This window comes from Nerophis ophidion, linkage group LG01 (assembly GCF_033978795.1).
Source record: "Nerophis ophidion isolate RoL-2023_Sa linkage group LG01, RoL_Noph_v1.0, whole genome shotgun sequence".
NCBI lineage: Eukaryota > Metazoa > Chordata > Actinopteri > Syngnathiformes > Syngnathidae > Nerophis > Nerophis ophidion.
The window spans coordinates 15,363,873-15,383,110 of NC_084611.1; the positions used below are offsets into that span (position 1 = coordinate 15,363,873).

At 40.8% G+C, this 19,238-nt stretch overlaps 1 protein-coding gene across 1 annotated transcript in view; it reads left to right on the forward strand.

The window, feature by feature from the left end:
* Window positions 1-18,763: 18,763 nt before the first annotated feature.
* The window catches only part of LOC133550933 (leukocyte surface antigen CD53-like), a 28,856-nt gene continuing 28,381 nt past the window's right edge, over window positions 18,764-19,238 (forward strand). The window contains exon 1 of the mRNA XM_061897101.1: window positions 18,764-18,915. The gene's annotated coding sequence lies outside the window, so the exon portion shown is untranslated. The remainder of the gene's footprint in view (window positions 18,916-19,238) is intronic.

The window sequence follows — 19,238 nt, forward strand, 5'->3', positions numbered from 1 at the left end:
AAATTTGACACTTTTTTACTTAATTTCGCAGCTGTACACCTTAGTCTTTTAACATGGTGCGTGACAAATGCTAATTGTTAGCAAAATGCTGAGTTTTTTTGTGCTAATTTAGCAATAGTTTACCCCAGAGTCATGCGACTTGACACCTGACATACAGTATGCTAAAATGCTAACATGCTAACAGTCATCTACAATACTTAACATATCCTGACTGTTATAATGCTAACTTTTTAGGCAAATGTTACACTTTTTTACTTAATTTTGCAGCCGTACACCTTGGCGTCTTATAACCTGGTACGTGACAAGTTAAAGTTAAAGTACCAATGATTGTCTCACACATACTCTCGGTGTGGCAAAAATGCTAACTGTTAGCAACATGCTATTTTGTTGTTGTTAATTTTGCAACAGTTTACCCCAGAGTCATATAACTTGACACCTGACATACAGCATGCTAACATGCTAACAGTTATCGTCGATACTTAACAAATCCTAATTGCTATAATGCTAAATTTTTAAGCAAATTTGACACTTTTTTACTTAATTTTGCAGCCTTACACCTTAAAGTCTTTTAAACTGGTACGTGACAAATGCTAATTGTTAGCAACATGCCTAATTTTTTCCTGCTAATTTTGCAACAGTTTACCCCAGAGTCATATAACTTGACACCTGACATACAGAATGCTAACATGCTAACAGGCTAACAGTTAACTACGATACTTAACATATCCTAACAGTTATCATGCTAACTTTTTAAGCAAATTTGACACTTTTTTACTTAATTTTGCAGCCCTACACCTTAAAGTCTTTTAAACTGGTACCTGACAAATGCTAACTTTTAGCAGCATGCTGACTTTTTTCCTGCTAATTTACCCCAGAGTCATATAACTTGACACCTGACATACAGCATGCTAACATGCTAACAGTTATCTACGATACCTAACATATCCTAACTGCTATAATGCTAACTTTTTAAGCAAATTTGACACTTTTTTACATAGTTTTGCAGCCGTACACCTTAGAGTCTTTTAAACTGGTACCTGACAAATGCTAACTGTTAGCAACATGCTGACTTTTTTCCTGCTAAGTTTTGTAACCGTTTACTCCAGAGTCATATAACTTGACACCTGACATATAGAATGCTACCATGCTAACATGCTAACAGTTATCTACTATACTTAACATATCCTAACAGCTATAATGCTAACTTTTTCAGCAAATTTTACACTTTTTAGATAATTTCGCAGCCGTACACTTTAGAGTCTTATAACCTGGTATGTGACAAATGCTAACTGTTAGCAACATGCTGACTTTTTTCCTGCTAATTGACCCCAGAGTCATATAACTTGACACCTGACATACAGCATGCTAACATGCTAACAGTTATCTAAGATACCTAACATATCCTAACTGCTATAACGCAAACTTTTTAAGCAAATTTGACACTTTTTTACATAGTTTTGCAGCCGTACACCTTAGAGTCTTTTAAACTGGTACCTGACAAATGCTAACTGTTAGCAACATGCTGACTTTTTTCCTGCTAAGTTTTGTAACCGTTTACTCCAGAGTCATATAACTTGACACCTGACATATAGAATGCTACCATGCTAACATGCTAACAGTTATCTACTATACTTAACATATCCTAACAGCTATAATGCTAACTTTTTCAGCAAATGTTACACTTTTTTAGTTAATTTCGCAGCTGTACACCTTAGAGTCTTTTAACCTGATACCTGAAAAATGCTAACTGTTAGCAACATGCTGAGTTTTTTCCTGCTAATTTACCCCAGAGTCATATAACTTGACACCTGACATACAGAATGCTAACATGCTAACAGTTATCTACAATCCCTAACATATCCAAACTGCTATAATGTCAACTTTTTAGGCAAATTTGACACTTTTTTACATAGTTTTGCAGCCGTACACCTTAGAGTCTTTTAAACTGGTACCTGACAAATGCTAACTGTTAGCAACATGCTGACTTTTTTCCTGCTAAGTTTTGTAACCGTTTACTCCAGAGTCATATACCTTGACACCTGAGATATAGAATGCTACCATGCTAACATGCTAACAGTTATCTACTATACTTAACATATCCTAACAGCTATAATGCTAACTTTTTAAGCAAATTTTACACTTTTTTAGTTAATTTCCCAGCTGTACACCTTAGAGTATTTTAACCTGATACCTGAAAAATGCTAACTATTAGCAACATGCTGACTTTTTTCCTGCTAATTTACCCCAGAGTCATATAACATGACACCTGACATACAGCATGCTAACATGCTAACAGTTATCTAAGATACCTAACATATCCTAACTACTATAACGCTAACTTTTTAAGCAAATTTGACACTTTTTTACATAGTTTTGCAGCCGTACACCTTAGAGTCTATTAAACTGGTACCTGACAAATGCTAACTGTTAGCAACATGCTGACTTTTTTCCTGCTAAGTTTTGTAACCGTTTACTCCAGAGTCATATAGCGTGACACCTGAGATATAGAATGCTACCATGCTAACATGCTAACAGTTATCTACGATACTTAACATATCCTAACTGCTATAATGCAAACTTTTTAAGCAAATGTTACACTTTTTTAGTTAATTTCGCAGCCGTACACTTTAGAGTCTTATAACCTGGTACGTGACAAATGCTAACTGTTAGCAACATGCTGACTTTTTTCCTGCTAATTGACCCCAGAGCCATATAACTTGACACCTGACATACAGTATGCTAACATGCTAACATGCTAACAGTTATCTACATACTTAAAATATCCTAACAGCAATAATGCTAACTTTTTAAGCAAATTTGACACTTTTTTAGTTAATTTTGCAACCGTGCACCTTTAAGTCTTTAAACCTGATACCTGAAAAATGCTAACTGTTAGCAACATGCTATTTTTTTTTTTGCAACTGTTTACCAAAGATTCAAATAATTTGATACTTGACATATGCTAACTGCTTTCATGCCAACATTAGGATGTAAAAATTAAAAAAAAAGTACAATATGGTATGTTATATGACAACAAAAACATGGAGTTTGCAGGGAGACTCCTGGACACTTTCCACTCGTCGAACGTCAGCGTTCCTAAACGGGTATTTAGTCCGGTGGGGTAAACAAACCACACGTTTCAAAAGGGACTTTAGTGTGGGCGCTGCCGCCGTGGCCCACAGACAGAGCGTGTCCTGTTAGCGGCGGGTGGAAAGGTAGCGCCTCCACACAGCACCGCCTGTGATTCAGCGGGGAAAATGTTATCTCAGTCACGGTGTCAACAAGAAAAGGTTCCAGGGCTCACCTCCGGGAATCGGGACACGAACGCATAACGGCCCACTGTGGGGCGCGGCAAACAGAAATGAAGTCATGTTGGATGGCAGCGTGGGCGTGAGTGGAAGTCGCGCCACCGAGCAAACCTCCGTGGACCCGAGGCGGTTTCCCTTCGCAGAGTCGTGTGAACGCAGTGTGACCTCTAATTCCCGGATATTTGGACCCAAATCGGTCAGAACTGAAGTCTTAGTAAAGCTCTCGTTCAACCTTTTGGAGAAGAGGCACTGATTTTAGAGATGAAACATTCAACTTCCAAATAAGACTTACCAATATACTCTTATAGCCCAGGGGTATCCAAACAATACCCCGCCAGATGTCATGAGTTTTGCAAGAAATATGACCTAACGGGCGTTTACGGATTGATTTTAAATATCTGACAAACCGTGAGTAAAGCAGGTCAATGGCCAAAAACACAGCATTTATTTATATGACCAATCCAAACAACCTTCCCCAGTCATGGTGAAAAAATTATATATAAAATGCAACCAAAACAGGAAGTCAACACACATAAGGGGTATGTGTTAGAATAATTATGTGTAAGGTATCACACAACTCTAATGCTTACAGGCTGTTGCTATAGTTGTAATCAATTGTGCCAAAGTTGTACTTTTCTATCAGTGCAAAGGGAAAACTTGCAATCTTGGAATGCGAGTTGTCTCGTATTGGTGTTTGTTTCCAGACCATACTTGCCGACCTTGAAACCTCCGAATTCGGGAGATGGGGGAGGGGGTTTACAATAAATCTGCCCTAACAGCTGTTTCCCGGATTCATTTTAAATATCTGACAAACCGTGAGTAAAGCAGGTCAATGGCCAAAAACACAGCATTTATTTATATGACCAATCCAAACAACCTTCCCTAGTCATGGTGCAAAAAATATATATAAAATGCAACCAAAACAGGAAGTCAACACACATAAGGGGTATGTGTTAGAATAATTATGTGTAAGTTATCACACAACTCTAATGCTTACAGGCCGTTGCTATAGTTATAATCAATTGTGCCAAAGTTGTACTTTTCTATCTGTGCAAAGGGACAACTTGCAATCTTGGAATGCGAGTTGTCTCGTATTGGTGTTTGTTTCCAGACCATACTTGCCGACCTTGAAACCTCCGAATTCAGGAGATGGGGGGGGGGGGGGGGGTTTACAATAAATCTGCCCTAACAGCTGTTTCCCGGATTCGTTTTAAATATCTGACAAACCGTGAGTAAAGCAGGTCAATGGCCAAAAACACAGCATTTATTTATATGACCAATCCAAACAACCTTCCCCAGTCATGGTGAAAAAATTATATATAAAATGCAACCAAAACAGGAAGTCAACACACATAAGGGGTATGTGTTAGAATAATTATGTGTAAGTTATCACACAACTCTAATGCTTACAGGCTGTTGCTATAGTTGTAATCGATTGTGCCAAAGTTGTACTTTTCTATCAGTGCAAAGGGAAAACTTGCAATCTTGGAATGCGAGTTGTCTCGTATTGGTGTTTGTTTCCAGACCATACTTGCCGACCTTGAAACCTCCGAATTCGGGAGATGGGGGAGGGGGTTTACAATAAATCTGCCCTAACAGCTGTTTCCCGGATTCATTTTAAATATCTGACAAACCGTGAGTAAAGCAGGTCAATGGCCAAAAACACAGCATTTATTTATATGACCAATCCAAACAACCTTCCCTAGTCATGGTGCAAAAAAATATATATAAAATGCAACCAAAAAAGGAAGTCAACACATATAAGGGTTATGTGTTAGAATAATTATGTGTAAGGTATCACACAATTCTTATGCTTACAGACCGTTGCTATAGTTATAATCAATTGTGCCGAAGTTGTACTTTTCTATCTGTCCAAAGGGACAACTTGCAATCTTGGAATGCGAGTCGTCTCATATTAGTGTTTGTGTGCAGACCATACTTGCCGACCTTGAGACCTCCGAATTCGGTAGATGGGGGAGTTTACAATAAATCTGCCCTAACAGCTGTTTCCCGGATTCATTTTAAATATCTGACAAACCGTGAGTAAAGCAAATCAATGGCCAAGAACACAGCATTTATTTATATGACCAATCCAAACAACCTTCCCTAGTCATGGTGCAAAAATATATGTATAAAATGCAACCAAAACATGAAGTTAACACATTCAAGGGTTATGTGTTAGAATAATTATGTGTAAGGTATCACACAATTCTTATGCTTACAGGCCGTTGCTATAGTTATGATCAATTGTGCGGAAGTTGTACTTTTCTATCAGTGCAAAGGGACAACTTGCAATCTTGGAATGCGAGTCGTCTCATATTAGTGTTTGTTTCCAGACCATACTTGCCGACCTTGAAACCTCCGAATTCGGGAGATGGGTTGGTTTACAATAAATCTGCCCTAACAGCTGTTTCCCGGAGTCATTTGAAATATCTGACAAACCGTGAGTAAAGCAAGTCAATGGCCAAGAACACAGCATTTATTTATATGACCAATCCAAACAACCTTCCCTAGTCATGGTGAAAAAAATATATATAAAATGCAACCAAAACAGGAAGTCAACACACATATAAGGGTTATGTGTTAGAATAATTATGTGTAAGGTATCACACAATTCTTATGCTTACAGGCCGTTGCTATAGTTATGATCAATTGTGCCGAAGTTGTACTTTTCTATCAGTGCAAAGGGACAACTTGCAATCTTGGAATGCGAGTCGTCTCGTATTGGTGTTTGTGTCCAGACCATACTTGCCGACCTTGAGACCTCCGAATTCGGGAGATGGGGGGGTTTACAATAAATCTGCCCTAACAGCTGTTTCCCGGATTCATTTGAAATATCTGACAAACCGTGAGTAAAGCAGGTCAATGGCCAAGAACACAGCATTTATTTATATGACCGATCCAAACAACCTTTCCTAGTCATGGTGCAAAAAAATATATATAAAATGCAACCAAAAAAGGAAGTCAACACATATAAGGCTTATGTGTTGGAATAATTATGTGAAAGGTATCATACAATTATTATGCTTACAGGCCGTTGCTATAGTTGTGATCAATTGTGCGGAAGTCGTACTTTTCTATCAGTGCAAAGAAGCAACTTGCAATCTTGGAATGCGAGTCGTCTCGTATTAGTGTTTGTGTCCAGACCATACTTGCCGACCTTGAGACCTCCGAATTCGGGAGATGGGGGGGTTTACAATAAATCTGCCCTAACAGCTGTTTCCCGGATTCATTTGAAATATCTGACAAACCGTGAGTAAAGCAAGTCAATGGCCAAGAACACAGCATTTATTTATATGACCAATCCAAACAACCTTCCCTAGTCATGGTGAAAAAAATATATATAAAATGCAACCAAAACAGGAAGTCAACACACATATAAGGGTTATGTGTTAGAATAATTATGTGTAAGGTATCACACAATTCTTATGCTTACAGGCCGTTGCTATAGTTATGATCAATTGTGCCGAAGTTGTACTTTTCTATCAGTGCAAAGGGACAACTTGCAATCTTGGAATGCGAGTCGTCTCGTATTGGTGTTTGTGTCCAGACCATACTTGCCGACCTTGAGACCTCCGAATTCGGGAGATGGGGGGGTTTACAATAAATCTGACCTAACAGCTGTTTCCCGGATTCATTTGAAATATCTGACAAACCGTGAGTAAAGCAGGTCAATGGCCAAGAACACAGCATTTATTTATATGACCGATCCAAACAACCTTTCCTAGTCATGGTGCAAAAAAATATATATAAAATGCAACCAAAAAAGGAAGTCAACACATATAAGGGTTATGTGTTGGAATAATTATGTGAAAGGTATCATACAATTATTATGCTTACAGGCCGTTGCTATAGTTGTGATCAATTGTGCGGAAGTCGTACTTTTCTATCAGTGCAAAGAAGCAACTTGCAATCTTGGAATGCGAGTCGTCTCGTATTAGTGTTTGTGTCCAGACCATACTTGCCGACCTTGAGACCTCCGAATTCGGGAGATGGGGGGGTTTAAAATAAATCTGCCCTAACAGCTGTTTCCCGGATTCATTTTAAATATCTGACAAACCGTGAGTAAAGCAGGTCAATGGCCAAGAACACAGCATTTATTTATATGACCAATCCAAACAACCTTCCCTAGTCATAGTGCAAAAAATATATATTAAAATGAAACCAAAACAGGAAGTCAACACACATTAGGGGTATGTTAAGTTAAAGTTAAAGTACCAATGATAGTCACACACTTACTAGATGTGGCGAAATTATTCTCCATCACCCTTGATCACCCTCTGGGAGGTGAGGGGAGCAGTGGGCAGCAGCGGTGCCGCACCCGGGAATCATTTATGGTGATTTAACCCCCAAGTCCAACCCTTAATGCTGAGTGCCAAGCAGGGAAGTTATGGGTCCCATTTTTATAGCCTTTGGTATGACTCGGCCGGGATTTGAACTCCTACCGATCTGTGTTAGAATAATTATGTATAAGTTATCACACAACTCTTACGCTTAAAGGCCGTTGCTATAGTTATGATCAATTGTGCTTTCTTGGTGGCTGGGCTGCCAGGTTGTTGTTTTTTTTTACCTCTTAAGGCCCAAGCTGTTTGGTTTACATGCATTTTTTATTTCTCTTTTCTATATTGGACCCTAATTAAAATAAAAAAGTAAAAATCATCTTTTGATATAATGTACTTAGTCCATAAGTACACAAATGTGTCCTTCATGTGTACATGCTAATTTTCATTTTTACACTTGTTTTTGCCAAATTCCATTGTATATTATACTCTTCTAACACCACTAGATGGGAGTATAAGTGTCCACATAAGTGGCCATAAGACCCCATTTCAGTAGTGTACACAATTTTGGAAATAAGAGCCAAAAGGTGCTGTCCACTCATGTGGCCACTAAGCCTTTAGAAGTTAAAATCTACGGCCATTTATTTACGGTGCATTACTATAAGTTGAAATTTGATGCAACATTCTGCCGACTGAGGTGATACTTTTTGTTACCTTAAAATCGGCAGAGTAAAGCAAGTTAATAAACATGAATTTAGCATGAAAGCAAATTGTTTTTACTTATATGACCCAATGCAAACACCCTTCCCTAGTCATGGCGCAAAAAAAAAAAACTTCAACCAACACAAAAAGTGAGCAGACTTGGTCCCACGTACGACGACCAGCTCACTGAACTTTATGAATATTGTAAAAAAAACAAAAAACACAAATATAAAAACGTTTGATCTTACACATATTTAAAAATGACATTTCAATTCAATGCAATGCATGGTGGGAAAAATGCTTATCCAATTTAGCTGCTTGATATTTCGTATTGATTACACAACTTTAAAAAGTAGACAATACTCAAAGAAATAAAGACAAAACCTGATTTAGCAATGTTAAGATGTTATTTAAAATATGAATTATATCGCCAATACAAGTCAATGATGTTTTTAGTGCCTGACTGAGAGAATTTACTGTTGACAACCTTGTAAATATGTTTTTTTAAACATAATTAGAGCCTTCTAAACATGGAATAAAATCCAAATAGTCACCTTTTCAATCCGTTCTCCCAATATAGTACTGTACAATACAGTACTCACTGGTAGCATCACCCGGCCACTACAACAAAAGCACTACCTGGTAGTACTTTAACACAATTAGAGCCCTGTGTCGATAGCATTCTGTGTTGATATCATTGTGTTTACAGTCCACATTGCTCACGTCAAAGGCTCACCAATGTGGAGATGTGTTATTTGGCCTTCAAAAACTGGATGGTCGTGGTGAAGATGTTGTTTTTTGTTAACCTTGAATATCAACATACTGGATCTTCCACACCCTCTCAATTTTAGAAGAACAAATATTTTTCCATGTATAAGCCGTGGATATAAACGTTGTTAAAGTAGTTACTTACACGGAAATATTTGTAAAATGTTTGTTTACATAACTTAATTGGTGTCTCGTTAACAAGGCAGTAAAACGGCTGCTCAAACAAAACAGAAGTCATGGCTAGCTCTCCAATCAGCTTAAACAGACTCAATAACTTCACGGCAGGGGTGTCAAACTCAAATACAGAGTGGGCCAAAATTTAAAAACCAATTAACCTATTAATAGGGACCCATACAGGTTTTTCATTGAATTTTGAACAAGCAAGGCTTATATATCTTTATAGTGACATGCAAAATCCAGGTTCAAATAATAATAATAATAATTAAAAAATATCAATGGCATATCAAATACAATTTAAAAAAAATGGAATGCCTACTATATTTTCTATTTGCAGCCTTCTGAGGTAAAGATCAAAATAAACTTTTTTTTCCACAGGCTAATAATACATTTGAAAATAAAATAACAATGAGTGTTGGCCCTGCGATGAGGTGGCGACTTGTCCAGGGTGTACCCTGCCTTCCGCCCGATTGTAGCTGAGATAGGCGCCAGCGCCCCCCGCGACCCCGAAAGGGAATAAGCGGTAGAAAATGGATGGGATGGATGAATGAATCAAACATTCCAGCCTTGATATAGCAAGAGAAAGTGCGTGAATAAAACGTTAATTAGGGCTCAATTTGCGACACTGATTTGCTTTAAAACTAAACATGGAACGAGAGACGCTTATATAACCTAACAGTGCAAAATCCAATTTCGAAAAAGAAACGGAAAAACATCAATAGTATATTAAATAAAATTTGAATGAAAAATGTTATGCCTCTTTTCTACCTGCAGCCTTCTGAGGTAAATATCAACATTAACTTTTTCCACAGGCTAATAAATTAGAAAATAAAATAACAATGCGGTGGGCGGGGATTGGGGGGGTAGAGTATGGTGGTAGCGGGGGTGTATATTGTAGCGTCCCGTAAGAGTTAGTGCTGCAAGGGGTTCTGGGTATTTGTTCTGTTGTGTTACAGTGTGGATGTTTTGCCGAAATGTGTTTGTCATTCTTATTTGGTGTGGGTTCGCAGTGTGGCGCATATTTGTTACAGTGTTCAAGTTGTTTATACGGCCACCCTCAGTGTGACCTGTATGGCTGTTGACCAAGTATAAATTGCGATCACTTCAGTGCCTTTAAGGCACGCCCGAGTATTGTTGTCCGGGTGGAAATCACGAGAAAGGTTGCCCGGGAGATTTTCGGAAGGGGCACTGAACTTCAGAAGTCATCCAGGGAAATCGGGAGGGTTGGCAAGTATGAGTAGTAGCGGTGAATGTGGTGTTATAATATGTTATATTGTCATTATACCAGCGGGCCAGCTCTAATGTTAATTTGATATTGCCTCAAGGGCCAAATTAAATTACACGGCGGGCCAAATTTGCCCGCGGGCCAGAGTTTGACACCCATGCTCCACGGGGACGTTTTGGTCAATTTCCTGAAGAATTTAGTGAAAGTAAAACAATACAAAAAGAATTTCATTGTAAATTAATAACACGGACACTCGTAAACGTGTTAGCATATTAGCTAATGCTAAGGACGCTAGCTTGATTACACTGAAATAGCATGTATAATTATGCATGAAAACACTCATACAGACTTTAGTAAGTAAGAATTATTTTAGTTATATTGTAAAACTTCTAATCCATACAAGTAGAAACGCTGTGGGCGGCTTAAAGACGAAACGGCACTTCTACTTCCGGTTGAAGGCACTAAATGGAAGGACCTGCAATGAGTGAACTTGTCCAAAAAGATGGCACCGTAGCACAAACAACGCACTTCATAAACTTATTTGTATCATGGCCGTCGGCAAAGAAGAATGCGGGTACTAGACTGGCTTGCCTGTCCTGCCGTGTAGTCCTGGGCTGATTCTTCACATTTCTTAGCATCATTGAGACCCCAAACATTCATACAGACTTTAGTAAGTAAGAATTATTTTAGTTATATAGTAAAACTTCTAATCCGTACAAGTAGAAACGCTATGGGCGGCTTAAAGACAGAACGGCACTTCTACTTCCGGTTGAAAGCACTAAATGGAAGGACCTGCAATGAGTGAAATCGTCCCAAAAGATGGCGCCGTAGCAAAAACAATAACACACTTCATAAAATTATTTGTATCTTGGCCGTCGGTGAAGAAAAATCCACAATTTAGCCGCACCGTTTTATAAGCCGCAGGGTTCAAAGTGTAGGTGGAGGGGGGAAATTGCTGCTTGTAGTGCAGAATTGATAATAGAGGTACATTGAGCTTCTGTTAGAAGACAAAAATCAGTGCAAAGTGCACTTTAGGTGCCGCGATAACAAATCATCTCATTTTGTATCATTGGCCGTGACGCATGTGTGCGCAATTGTTTATGAAAAAATTGTCTTTAAATATCTTCAGTAGAAAATATTGGCGTTTTTAACATTTCACTGTTTTCTGATGAATTAATTTTTGGGGGGTAATTTCATTCATAGGCCCATAAAAAAAGGACCACAGGTGTACATCATGACAGAAGTTGAGTCCTCACAGATGGCAACACAAAAAACAACAAATAAAAAAAGCGAGATACTTTTTTTAACGAAAAAAAGTTAAAAAATATATTCATTTAATTGTAATTCACACGACAATCTAGTTTGAATTAACCGTTTTCATTGCAATGTATTATATCACTTCTGCAGTGAACCACCGCTGCCTCCCTCTGGCGGAAAAAACATGCCATTGCATGTAACCCACAATAGAATAGAATGGAATAGAATGCCTTTTACCGTCACTATGGCATTAAAAGCAACTCCAGTATCAGTGCGACAGTCTACAAATATGCAAAACATAGGAAGAAAAGAAAAGAAAAATAGTGCAAAAGGAGGTAAGGTACACAGTCCAGTCCTGTTGTTTAAATATTATACAATATACATATATACTGTAATAGTTCCAAAGACATGCACCTGGGGATAGGTTGATTGGCAACACTAAATTGGCCCTAGTGTGTGAATGTGAGTGTGAATGTTGTCTGTCTATCTGTGTTGGCCCTGTAATGAGGTGGCGACTTGTCCAGGGTGTACCCCACCTTCCGCCCGATTGTAGCTGAGATAGGCGCCAGCGCCCCCTGCGACCCCAAAAGGGAATAAGCGGTAGAAAATGGATGGATGGATGGATGGTACCGGGAAGAAGAAGACGGCACTGTCCACAAGGTAGGAGGCCGGCACCCAGGATCGGTCCTCCGGTCCACAGCCCTCCCAGTCCACCAGGTAGACCAACCCCCTACCCTGCCGATGAACCCTGAGGATCTCCTTCAACGTCCACACCCTGGACCCTGAGAGGAAGGGGGGGCCAGGGGTTGGAGGTGAGAGAGGGCTGATAGACACAGGCTTGATCTGAGACGAACGGCAGCAGGGTTGACAATGGCGTTGATGTGGAAAGGTCAGAACTGAAGTCTTAGTAAAGATCTCATTCAACCTTTGGGAGAAGAGGCATGGATTTCAGACATGAAGCATTCAATTTACACTTACAGCACAGGAGAGTCCAAACAATACCCCGCCAGACGTCATGAGTTTTACAAGAAATCTGGCCTGCCGGGTGTTTCCGGATTTATTTAAAAAATCTGACAAACTGTGAGTAAAGCAGGTCAATGGCCGTGAACACGGCACAGCGTTTAATTATATGACCAAATCCAAACAACCTTCCCTAGTCATGGTGCAAAAAATATATATATAAAATGCAACCAAAACAGGAAGTCAACACATATAAGGGGTATGTGTTAGAATAATTATTTATAAGTTACCACACAACTCTTATTCTTAAAGGCCGTTGCTGTAGTTATTATCAATTGTGCTGTCTTGGTAGCTGAGCTGCCAGTTAGATTTTTTTTTACCTCTTAAGACCCAAGCTGTTTGTTTACATGCTTTTTTTAATTTCTCTTTGCTATTTGGGCTTATTGGACCCGAATTAAAATAAAAAGTAAAAGCAATCTTTTGATATAAGTACACAAATATGTACTTCATGTGTAGTGACATGCTTACTATTTTATAATTCATAACTAGAGCCCTGTGTCGATAGCGTTCTGTGTTGATAGCATTGTGTGTCCAGTCCTCATTGCTCACGTCAAAGGCTCAACAATGTGAAGATGTGTTACAGATGAGGCAGGAGTTGAAGATTGAGTGCATCAAAAATGTCAGGCTTGCCCCTGACAGTTTGTCTATGTTTTAGTTTTTTCCTCTGCATTTGTCTGTTTCCTCTGTGTTTAGTATTTCCTGTCCTTAGTTCCGGTCTAGTGCTCTTATTTTGTCAGCTTCCTGTCTTGTTCCCTGAGTGCTGTGTTCCTCCTCAGCTGCGGCCGATTGGCACCTGGCCACACCTGTTGCCAATCAGCCCGCACCTATTTGTACCTGCTTTGTCTTGCGTCAGTTGCTGGATCATTGTATTGTCATTCGGACTTTCCCCTGACAGTTTGTCCATGTTTTAGTTTTTTCCTCTGCATTTGTCTGTTTCCTCTGTGTTTAGTATTTCCTGTCCTTAGTTCCTGTCTAGTGCTCTTATTTTGTCAGCTTCCTGTCTTGTTCCCTGAGTGCTGTGTTCCTCCTCAGCTGCGGCCGATTGGCACCTGGCCACACCTGTTGCCAATCAGCCCGCACCTATTTGTACCTGCTTTGTCTTGCGTCTGTTGCTGGATCATTGTATTGTCATTCGGACTTTCCCCTGACAGTTTGTCCATGTTTTAGTTTTTTCCTCTGCATTTGTCTGTTTCCTCTGTGTTTAGTATTTCCTGTCCTTAGTTCCTGTCTAGTGCTCTTATTTTGTCAGCTTCCTGTCTTGTTCCCTGAGTGCTGTGTTCCTCCTCAGCTGCGGCCGATTGGCACCTGGCCACACCTGTTGCCAATCAGCCCCCACCTATTTGTACCTGCATTGTCTTGTGTCAGTTGCCGGATCATTGTATTGTCATTCGGACTTGTCGTTGCCATATGTTGCTCTTGTCGTGTCTGTGATTCTTTTCAGCTATTACCTGTCGTGCTACATTTTGTCCTGGTCGTCGTAGCGGTAAGCTGTTCTTGTTAGCCATTAGCTATTTCCAGTTTTTCTTTTTGTTATCCTCTAGCTTCCATGCTAAAGTTCCTTTTTGTTTTTCTAGCTCCCAGTGCTAGCTCTCTTAGTTTGTTATTCCGCCCACATGCATGTTTTTTGTTTGTTCTTGTTCTATTATTTAAATTAAATCATGTTTTCCCATTCAATGCCTGACTCCTTCTCTGCATCATGGGGTTCGTCAACAAATACCCCTGACAAAAAAGTTGTCCTTCAAAACCTGGATGGTCGTGGTGAAGATAGCGTGGGGTGCCAATTTAGAGGACGGTACCTTGAGGTGGACGTCACCTGCTGCCCGGGCGGATAGGAGTGGGCTGGGATGTGGTGCCGGTCGGTGTTGCGGTGCATCCTGTTTGACGTCTTCACTAAGGCAGCCCGAGCAGTCTTCCAGATGGTCTGGCAGCGTTTAAGGTGGGGCCCGGGTGGAGGGTACTGTTGCCTTGACCTCTTGCTGTAAAAACATGGGTGGTTGGTAGCCTAGGGAGTACTCGAAAGGGGACATAGCAGAGCTGGCCATGGAGTTAAAAGTTAAGTTAAAGTTAAAGTACCAATGATTGTCGCATACACACCAGGTGTGGTGAAATTTGTCCTCTGCATTTGACCCATCCCCTTGATCACCCCCTGGGAAGTGAGGGGAGCAGTGGGCAGCAGCGGTGCCGCGCCCGGGAATCATTTTTTGTGATTTAACCCCCAATTACAACCCTATATCAAAAGAGTACTCCACCCAGGGTATGTATTTGCTCCAGTGAAAGGGTTGGCGGACGGCGAAGCAGCGGAGCATTGTCTCTAACCCCTAGTTGGCTCTCTCTGCTTGTCTGTTACTTTGTGGGTGATATCCCGAGGTGAGGCTGACCGTTGCCCCAATTCCCTTGCAGAATGACTGCCACACACGGGAGGTGAACTGGAGGCCACGGTCAGAGAGGATGTCCTGGGGAATGCCGTGGAGTCTGACCTCGTAGTAGGATGAGTAAGTCGGGAGCCTCTGCTGCGCAGGGAAACTTGGGGAGAGGGACAAAATGTGCGGCCTTGGGGAATCTATCAAGGATGGTTAGAATAGTGGTATTACCTTGGGAGGCGGGGAATCCGGTCACAGAATTGAGAGCAATGAAGGACCAGGGTCGGCCAGGAATAGGTAGGGGGGCGTAAGAGTCCCGCCGGAGGGCTGTGGGAAGCCACATGGGACAAGCGGCGAGGAACTGTCTGTTGTCGGTCTCCATATATGGCCACCAGAATGAGCCCCGGATGAATGATAGCAAGCGGTGGACCCCTGGGTGGCAAGCGAAGATACTGGAGTAATCCCAGTCCAGTACCTTCGCTCGGAAGTCAGGTGGAACAAAAAGTCTGTTGGGGGGTTCCACCGCCCGGTCCCGGATTCTCAAGGAGTGCCGCCTTTACCAGTGTATCGATCTCCCAGGTGATCATCCCCACCACCCGGGCAGGGGGTAGAATGGGTTGGGCTGTGGGTGTGCTGATGGTCTCCTCCGAGAACTCTCTGGAGAGGGCATCAGGCTTTGTGTTGCGGGAGCCTGGTCTGAAGGAGAGAGTGCAGTCAAATCTACTGAAAAACTGTACCCATCGTGCCTGACAGTCATTAAGTCTCTTTGCAGTGTCTCTACTCAGGTATGGCGTTGTGTACTGCCAGCAGTTCCCGATTTCCTGCGTTGTAGTTGCGCTCCGGTAGTGTGAGTATTCTGGATAAAAATGCACATGGACGCAAGATATTATTATCTCGGGCACGCTGGGAGAGTACCGCCCCGATACCCGAATCCGTTGCGTCCACCTCGAGGTTAAACGGGCAGTCTGGATCGGGGTGGATGGGCACAGGTGTAGAGGTGAAGCTCCTCTTCAGCCCCTGGAAGGCGACACTGGCTTCCTTGGTCCATCGAAACGGGATGAGGGTGGAAGTGAGGGTGTGGAGAGGAGCGGCCACCTTACTGAAGTTCTTTACGAAGCGGCGGTAGAATCCCGCAAAGCCCGGAAAACGTCTCAATTCCGTCCGTGTGGAGGGCTGTGGCCACTCTATTACTGCCTCGGCCTTCTTGGGGTCCGCCTTGATGTGTTCCTTTTGAATAATGTGGTCCAGAAAGTTAACTGATGAATAGTGGAACTCGCATTTTTCAGCCATGACGAACAGACGGTTCTCCAGTAGATGCTGCAGGACAAGTCGGACATGCTGTTGGTGTTTCTGTAGGGTTTTAGAACAAATTAGAATATCGTCGGCTTTGGGAGGAGACCCTGCCCCAGGTGGAGGAGTTCAAGTCTTGTTCAAGAGTGAGGGAAGAGTAAATCGTGAGATCGACAGGCGGATCGGTGCGGCGTCTTCAGTAATGCGGACCCTGTGTCGATCCGTTGTGGTGAAGAAGGAGCTGAGCCGGAAGGCAAAGCTCTCAATTTACCGGTCGATCTACGTTCCCATCCTCACCTATGGTCATGAGCTTTGGGTTATGACCGAAAGCACAAGATCATGGGTACAAGCGGCCGAAATGAGTTTTCTCCGCCGAGAGATAGGGTAAGAAGCTCTGCCATCTGGGGGGAGCTCAAAGTAAAGCATCTGGTCAGGATGTCACCTGAACGCCTCCCTAGGAAGGTGTTTAGGGCACGTCCGACCGGTAGAAGGCCACGGGGAAAACCCAGGACACGTTGGGTAGATTATGTCTCCAGGCTGGCCTGGGAACGCCTCGGGATCCCCCCTGAAGAGCTGAACGAAGTGGCTGGGGAGAGAAAAGTGTGGGCCTCCCTTCTTAGGCTGTTGCCCCCGCGACCCGACCTCGGATAAGCGGAAGAAAATGGATGGATGGATAGAGAATATCGTCGAGGTACACTACAACAAACTGGTCCAACATGTCCCGCATTGTATATAATCATAATAATGATAAGAAAGTGAGTTATTTGATTGATAAAATAAGGAGTGGAAGTAAATAAGTCACACTTCTCCCCACTCCTATTTTGCCCATTATTTATTGTTTTGAATTCTAATGTTTTTTAATCGTGAAATATTTGTTTGTATTTCTCTACCTTACTGTGAAGTTATCAAGGTTACTTCCTTTTTTCACAATTTTTTTCTTTTGCTTTGTTTTTTAACGGGTCCAAATTAAACTAACGACTACTAACTTGGACAACATGCAAAGTAGAAAATATCCGAAACATTTATTCATGTAGAAAAAATATCAAATCAATCAAAGCATGATCGTAACAATCCACACGTTGTGTTATTCATGCGCAAAACTGCTATCTAAACATGGAGGCGTAGCTCCTCTCCTCTAAGTGCAAGTGCTCCTAAAGCAGGAACGCCAATTTTGTATTCCCACAAAAGAGAAAACCTCGCAAGTAATTTTTTAAAATTCTCTTTATAAGCGTGTTTATTTCCTATTCGTGTGGAGTGTCAGAAAAATTGTGTGTAAATTATCAAAAGGAACTTTGTATTACAAGGAGACAAGGAGACAAAAGGCTGAAACCTTCCAAGAAGAATGCTTGCAAAACTTCACTGGACTTCCAAGCGGACAGATGGCAGGATCCGACCAACTCTTTTAAGTATTTTTACGAACTCTTTTCGATCTATTTTATGGGACTCTCTTTGAACAATTTTATGGAACCCTCTTTGAACTGTTCGGGAACCGAAGGCAGCGCTATTTACGACCCACTTCCCCGAGGAAGCAGCTGTGGGAAGGAGGAAGGGAAAGAGTCGAATAAAGAAGGAGGAGTACAATCTTGGGGCAGACCTTGGTGCAGGACTGTACGAAAAGTGTACAGTGGCCATGTCTCTCCTCGGATCTGAGTCCAAATTTAATTCTGTCTCTGTTTGATTCTTTGCCTTTCGTCTGGTTTAATAGATGTCATCAGTGTTTGAACCTGACATGGAGCTCTTTCACAAAGCAGAATGTTTAAAAACATTTAATTCGCAGTATTAAAAACTTCAACACGATCTGTCTAGGGTACACTTGTTAATGACAATAAAGTATATCTTTCTGCGATTAATTTTTAAGTTAAATACGAACAAAATGTGATTAATGGCGATTAAATATTTTGAACGTGGGAAGTGAAAATATCGCACATTTTTGTGTTTTTGTCAGGAAAAACATGGTTTTCCTTATCATAAAAGGCATAAATAAATAAAAAAATACACAACATTTTAAACTGACTTAAGCGTTGAAAAAACCAATTAGTTTAGGGCTTATTTTTAATATTTTTATGAATGATAACCTTCTGGGTCCCCGGGACCGAACTTATGGGACGGTTAAAAAAAAAAATCTATATTTTGGTTTTGAAAAACAAACAAAAACAAAACGGAAACCACATGCATGGATTTTTCTGTGTGTGGCCCTCATGTAATTTTTTTGTTTTGTTTTGTTTTTTTTTGTTAGCACTCCCCTGCTCTAAGTAATTATTATTGGATGTATATCCTCATACTTTCACAAAACCTTGAGTCTTTTGGTGATGTTGAAGAGGAACTTTCCGAACTTGTGAATTCCGTGTCAGCCGTTGCCATGGTTACCGGAGCATAGCTAAATATATATATATGTAAAAAAAATAAAATAAAAAAAGTCCTTCGCAAAGAAAGAGGAAGTGAAGACTGAAAGCCGCACAAAGTGCAAAGAGGCGGAAAGAACAGGAAGTGGAAAGGAGCAGCACACACTATTTCAAGATTTCTTTACGGTAAGTTCTTTTTGTCTTTCCAACTTTTTCAAACGTTTTCGTGGTAAATGTTGGACTTTGAAGACGATCCCGGTTCTTTTCTCAGCGTTTGTTTAACTCCTGTTCTCAATGTGCCCCAATATAAAAGAAAACAAATACATATACATATGTATGTATGTATATAGGTATATCTCTCACTACATATATATATATATATATACATATATACATACATATATGTATATTTATGTATAATATTTCGTTTTTAAATATTGATTGGGCGGAAAAATAGTTTTTGCCATAAAAAACAAGGTAATATCTGAGGAAAAGAGCATAAATAAACA